At 41.7% G+C, this 6,622-nt stretch overlaps 1 long non-coding RNA gene across 1 annotated transcript; it reads right to left on the minus strand.

Moving 5' to 3' along the window:
- Positions 1 to 476: 476 nt before the first annotated feature.
- Positions 477 to 5,017, minus strand: LOC309338492. The gene is made up of 3 exons (XR_014154933.1): positions 4,706 to 5,017; positions 4,313 to 4,471; positions 477 to 618 (listed from the first exon to the last, which is right to left on the minus strand). It is a non-coding gene; the product is annotated as an uncharacterized lncRNA (long non-coding RNA).
- Between the last annotated feature and the right edge of the window lie 1,605 nt (positions 5,018 to 6,622).

Genomic DNA, 6,622 nt, shown 5'->3' on the forward strand with positions numbered 1-6,622 from the left:
GTCCATAATCTTCTGGTTCTGGATGTGGATTGTAACACTTATATTCATCTATGGCGATTGGAATCATCAACATTTTCCTTGTACTTGAATGCTTGAAGTGGCTGGGAAAACCCAGCCAGATGGGCAGGCTGTCTGTACTCTGTCCGATGCCTGCTTGGTGGGAGGCCATGGCACGACCCTTGGTGACATCAGGGGAGAGCCTATAGTTGGATTAGCATCAACAGGCTCCACCTACTGGTGAATAAACCCCCTTGTTTTAGACATCCAATGCCTAAGCCAATACCTTATCACTGCTGTAATCAATAAAGTTGTGGCCTTTTCTTGCCCATTAACCTTATATCACGTGTCCTTGTGTATTCATTCCACATTGCGGGGGTCGGGTCCTCGAACCACAACAACAATTTGATATACAAAGAAGGATTTGGGTGGCTGAGCCAACAGCATCTCTGTAAGGAGAGGTCATAGCTCAGCAGCTGACTGCAAGTGTTTATGTTCACAAGGTTCCCCAATGCACTCTTGGATATCTCCAGTTAAAAAAAAGTTTGTTCTCAGGTGGCGATGCTGGAGAAGCCTTCTGCCTGATTTCTCAAGAGTGATGCTGCCATAGACATTGTGAGGCTGCGGGGGGAGAGAATCGGGGAGAGAGAGCGCAATCATCTTTTTATTCTTTTGCTTATGACAACAGTGTCTCACATCGAATGTAACTGACCTGTAGGAAGGACTCTATGAATTGAAAACAGAGATGTTATATGTACCCTTGTTATCTATGAAAATCCTTTAATAAAAACTTTTTAAAAAAAAAAAATAGAGTGATGCTGTCCATTGGACTCGAGAGTATTTAGCTAATTCACAACTAATTTCCTCCAGAAATACCCTGCCTGTGGTGGTCATGTGCGTTTTACTGGTCAATAGTACAAACAACAATAATCGTTCATTATAAATTCAGTTTTGTGGAAATTAAACCTTGAAGACAACAACATACAAAACTTTTTCCTTTGACTTCTACGCAATGAGCTTTCATGGTGAGGCTTTTTCTTATAGACTGGAATAGCAGTCTTTAAAGTCATGCAACAGCAGCAAGACACACTAAAAAGATAGTGCTGTTTCATATCTTGACATTTGCTGATGATTTTTTTCTTCTTAAGCTACACATTTGTAATTCCGCCAGGAGAACTATTTCTATTGACACAGGAACAGAAGAGTAAATTTTAACCTTAAAAAATTTCACAAAGCAGATGTCTTTTCGTATGAGAATCGGTATATTTTTACCCTCTGAATGATCTCTGCTTTTATATGCCTAATTAAATTTTAGAGGTCCCTTGCTTAAATAAAGATTTATTAGCTGTTAAAATTGTAGCATAATTCTTCTACCACCTACATGCTATCCTTTAACATATTTACAAGCATAAAGGCTTATCCACTATAAAAACGTGGATGATTTAATGTTGTTATGTTATTGGTGTCAATTACTAAAATTCAGGCCCACAATAGACCTTTCTGAAGATACTATTACTTAACTCTAGGATTGTCAGAACTCCTTAAAGAAAAAATACTCTGAATTTTGAAGAATGAATTCCTCAAAAGAAATGAACAGGGGCATTGGTTTTAAAAACAAGGTCCTACAGAGGTAACTGCCTATGTTGTATTTTCTGAGAACAGAGCTTCTGAACAGAAAAGTTGGGATGGAAGTTGTAGAATAATAGAAAGGTAGTCCTTTATACATCAAAACTGTAAACTTTCAGATTACAGTGGTACCTTGGGTTAAGAACTTAATTTGTTCTGGAGGTCCGTTCTTAACCTGACACTGTTCTTAACCTGAAGCACCACTTTAGCTAATGGGGCCTCCTGCTGCTGCCGCGCCACCAGAGCACGATTTCTGTTCTCATCCTGAAGCAAAGTTCTTAACCCGAGGTAATATTTCTGGGTTAGTGGAGTCTGTAACCTGAAGCGTATGTAACCTGAAGCGTATGTAACCCAAGGTACCACTGTAGAAAGGTAGTCCTTTATATATTAAAACTGTAAACTTTCAGATTATCTACTTATTCTTAGTCATCATCATTAACAGAAAGAAAAATATTACATGACAGCAGAGGTGGGAAAACTTTGTCCTTCCAGGTGATGCTAGATTACAACTCCCATCGTCCATGACCACTGGCTGTGCTGACTGGGCTGAGGGGAGTTGAAGTCCAGCAACATCTGGAGCGTCAAAGGTCCTCCACTCCTGGATTACAACATGAAGCATAATAGGTACAATATAACATAACCCCAAACAACAAGTCCATTCATTCCTGGAAATAAGTGTTTTAATTATATTTTATCCCTAATTCTTAACATAGCTCAGGATAGGATTTAATCCTGACACTGATCATGTGGCATAAAGATGTGTGGGTCTGTGCATGTGTGAGAGAGGAAATGGCTCAAGGTCACCCCCTGAGCTTCATGGCTGAACCTACATCTCCTCAGTTCTGGTCCCATACTATCAAACATACTCCCCAATGACTCACTGGTATGTGGTTAATTTGGACTTTTCTTTAAAGGCCAAGTCCCATCAAAATCAATAGCACTAATTTAGAGAAATGAGTGTGCAACAGAATGGGACACATGTCATCTTATGCACTTGTCATCTCATGATGCGTCGGCAAAGAGGTGGAGGCTAGAGAAATAGCAGCAGCAACAACAACATTTATACCCCGCCCATCTGCCTGGGTTGCCCCAGCCACTCTGGATTGCTTCCAACATACATTAAAAGTAAAGGTAAAGGACCCCTGACAGTTAAGTCCAGTCACGAACAACTCTGGGGTTGCGGCGCTCATCTCGCTTTACTGGCCGAGGGAGCCGGTGTTTGTCCACAGAGAGTTTTTCCGGGTCATGTGGCCAGCATGACGAAGCCGCTTCTGGAAACCAGAGCAACGCATGGAAACACTGTTTACCTTCCGCATGGAGTGGTACCTATTTATCTACTTGCACTTTGACGTGCTTTCGAACTGCTAGGTTGGCAGGAGCTGGGACCAAGCAACGGGAGCTCACCCCATCGCAGGGATTCGAACCTCCGACCTTCCGATCGGCAAGCCCAAGGCTCATTGGTTTAGACCACAATGCCACCCACATCCCACCCTAACAAACATTAAAATATAATAAAACGTTAAACGTTAAAAAACTTTCCTATAAATCAAAAAGCTTTCAAAATGTTGTTTTCTAAAGTTTGTATAGTTGTTTATCTCCTTAACATCTGATGGGAGGGCGTTCCACAGGGTGGGTGCCACTACCGAGAAGGCCCTCTGCCTGGTTCCCTGTAACTTCGCTTCTCGAAGGGAGGGAGCCACCAGAAGGCCCTTGGAGCTGGATCTCAGTGTCTGAGCTGAATGATGAGGGTGGAGATGCTCTTTTAGGTATACTGGGCCGAGGCTGTTTATGGTTTTAAAGGTCAGCACCAACACTCAGATACTCAGGGCTACTCAGACTGTGTTTGTGCACAATCAGCCTGGACCCTACATGTGGGAGATGTTCTATGGCAGACATGCATGTGCTTCTCTGCAGAAAGGTTTCTTGTTGAGGAAAAGCAAATTCTTCTATATATAGGTTTCCCACGCCCCCCACTTAAGATCCATGATCAATACTAAAAATAAAATTATATAACCATCTGTTATTCTAAAATCCCCCCTACACTCTGATCATGTTTTAAATAAGTTAGAAGAAGACAAAATACTAGATAAATTTTATTCTTGCAAGACACAAATAGTGAATGGTTAAAATACTTCTTATTTAATAATTGCTGTTCTTCATTAGTGTGAACCAAAGGCATAGTCTATCCAAGACAATAACATCTGCACCCCATATTTCATTATCACCAAACTTCACATTTCACACAAAAGCAATAGCTAGCAAAGCCTTACAGCTTTAATTAGTTTCTACCATAGCTGTGAAGGTCAGCCAATTATTGTGTGTGAAATTTCAATATGAAGCAGCTGAATTGAAGACAGCATTGCAACATTGTGAAATTTTGTAGTGCTGTAAATCTAGCATGATAGAACCTCTTTTTTTTAACACAAAACAACAAATTAATCACCAGGTATGCAGAACTTCAAGGCTTACTGACTAATTTAACATGTGTTAGTACATGGAAAAAGGAATTGATAATTTTGGATGCTTTCTTATGTGCTTTCACATTATGCTGTCACAAACTATGACATAATACTTAAAAGATGGAACCACATTTTTTATTCTTATGAAGCTCAACAACCCATGATTATTTCTTTCAAGGCACCCCCAGCTCATTTTACAATGTTATTAATTACTTCCAACCACACCAAACCTATTGTCATTTTCAAGAACGTAGCAATCTTTTCTGGGGGAATTCTGGTAGATCCTTCTTTGTAGTGGCTTTGAGAAGAGATTAAACAGCCTTCTGATGATATTGGTGTAGTGAGTCCCATCAGTGCCTGAGTACTGAGTACCACAATCTTAAGCGTGTCTGTTGAGAATATCAAATATTAAGCAGCACCATTCATTTGTTCAGTTCTATGGTTTGTTCTGAAAATAGTGGGATAAAATCTTTCAAAAAATAATTGTGTGTGTGTGTGTAAATAGCTAAGAAGTGTGGTAAAAGGCAGACTCAACTTCCAGCATTACTTCTAAAGGAAATTATTGCATCACATGTAAAAATGTTGAAAACAAGTCAGATGACACAGCTAGTTCTGATACTCACCAATTCATTTCAGTTATATGATTATGTAAGTAAAGGTAAAGGGGCCCCTGACCATTAGGTCCAGTCGTGGCCGACTCTGGGGTTGCGGCGCTCATCTCGCTTTATTGGCCGAGGGAGCCAGCGTACAGCTTCCGGGTCATGTGGCCAGCATGACTAAGCCGCTTCTGGTGAACCAGAGCAGCGCACGGAAACGCCGTTTACCTTCCCACTGGAGCGGTACCTATTTATCTATTTGCACTTTGACATGCTTTCAAACTGCTAGGTTGGCAGGAGCAGGGAGCGAGCAATGGGAGCTCAACCCGTTGTGGGGATTCGAACTGCCGACCTTCTGATCAGCAAGTCCTAGGCTCTGTGGTTTAACCCACAGTGCCACCCGCGTCCCTACATATGATTATGTAGCTGTAAGCCTTCAGACCCATGTCTCATCCACCTTTCTCCCTTAGTGATGTCTACTGCTGCAAAATTCAAAATATCATTATGACATCATTATGTTGCAGAGTTTTACTCCATCCGTCTCAGCTTTTGATGCTGATGCTTGTGGGGAGAAGAGAGAACATGGCACTGTCAGAGTAGTGAAGCAGACTGAAACCTGCCTTAACCCCGTGCTTTTTTCTGGGGGGGACACAGGGGTACACACACCCCTAACCATTTTGTGAATCTAAGTTTGGCCTCATTGAGGGGCAGTATTTCATTGTGAGTAGGAAAATGAGAGTACCCCTAAACATTTTTTAATAAAAAAGCACTGTGTTAACCCAAAAGAACAGCAAGAATCTGTAGCCTTCAGAAATGGACTTTAAAAACTAGTTTATCTGAGGGATAACCTGAGAAGTTTAGATTTAGAGAACGGTGGGCCTATTAGAGTTGATCGGGCATGCATTGTTTCACTTTGTCAATTAAATGCACATTCAGCAGAGGCTAAGCTAAATCAAATGCAGGATAAGCACCCATACATACCCCTATTAAGACAGCATGAATACTATACAAACGCACCTCTCAGCAATTAAATGCGTTTTTGGAGGGTTGCCATTGGTCACACATTCTCTCAGAAGCATCAGCACAAAGCATCAGTCCTTTAAAGACACCTGAGAGGGTCTATGTGTCAGAAAGCCATAGCGGCATAAATTGGCTGCCCTGAAATTCTCTCTCTTTCCCAGCTCTGCTAGTGGCTGAGTTCCAAGGACATTAGTTTTCAGGAAGAGAGTCCCTTTCTCCATCAAAAACATCCAAGACAAGCTCTCTTACAGGGGAACTTGCCAAGAGCAGCTGCTTCCACCCAAAGAGTCTCTCTCAGGAGAAAAGCATGTTCTCAAAACCAGCCATGCTTTGAAAAGTGCCATCACACCCCCATTGACTAGTCCCCTGCAAAACGGTCTTTTTCCAGGGAGCAACACATGAAAAAAGTTCCCTCGCAGCCGCTCGCCTTTCCAAAGGGAGCAGTTGTACATTAAACCACTGAATAATTCCAGACTGAAAGATAAAATATTTAAGACTGAAATATCCTCTAACTTTTTACAGTTTCCAAGTCAGCTGCCTTCAGAGCTCACAAGATCACAAGCACTTGCCAAGGAGGATCAAGCCAAAGCGCATGATGATACAGAAACATGGAAAACCATGCGTGGTAAACCAGTTGAGAATTCAAAATGTAGCAAGTGCAGGAGGCAATGGAGCTGCTCAAATGTCAAGTGGGAGCAAGTTCTTCATGGCGCCATGATCTAATTGGGCAATCTGACTGACAGGATGTAGAGCACAGAATGAAAGCACAGGAGCTGCCATACTGAAACATAAATAGGAACCACTAGTGAGCAAAAATAAGGGCCCAAAAATGTCACAAGGATTAAAAGAAGAGACTCCTCAGAACTCTAGAGACTTCTCAGAAGGTGGCGTCCATGAAAGTGACCATGGCAAGATGGCATCCAT

The sequence above is a fragment of the Podarcis erhardii genome, assembly GCF_964252035.2.
Source record: "Podarcis erhardii genome assembly, chromosome: 3".
Classification (NCBI taxonomy): domain Eukaryota; kingdom Metazoa; phylum Chordata; class Lepidosauria; order Squamata; family Lacertidae; genus Podarcis; species Podarcis erhardii.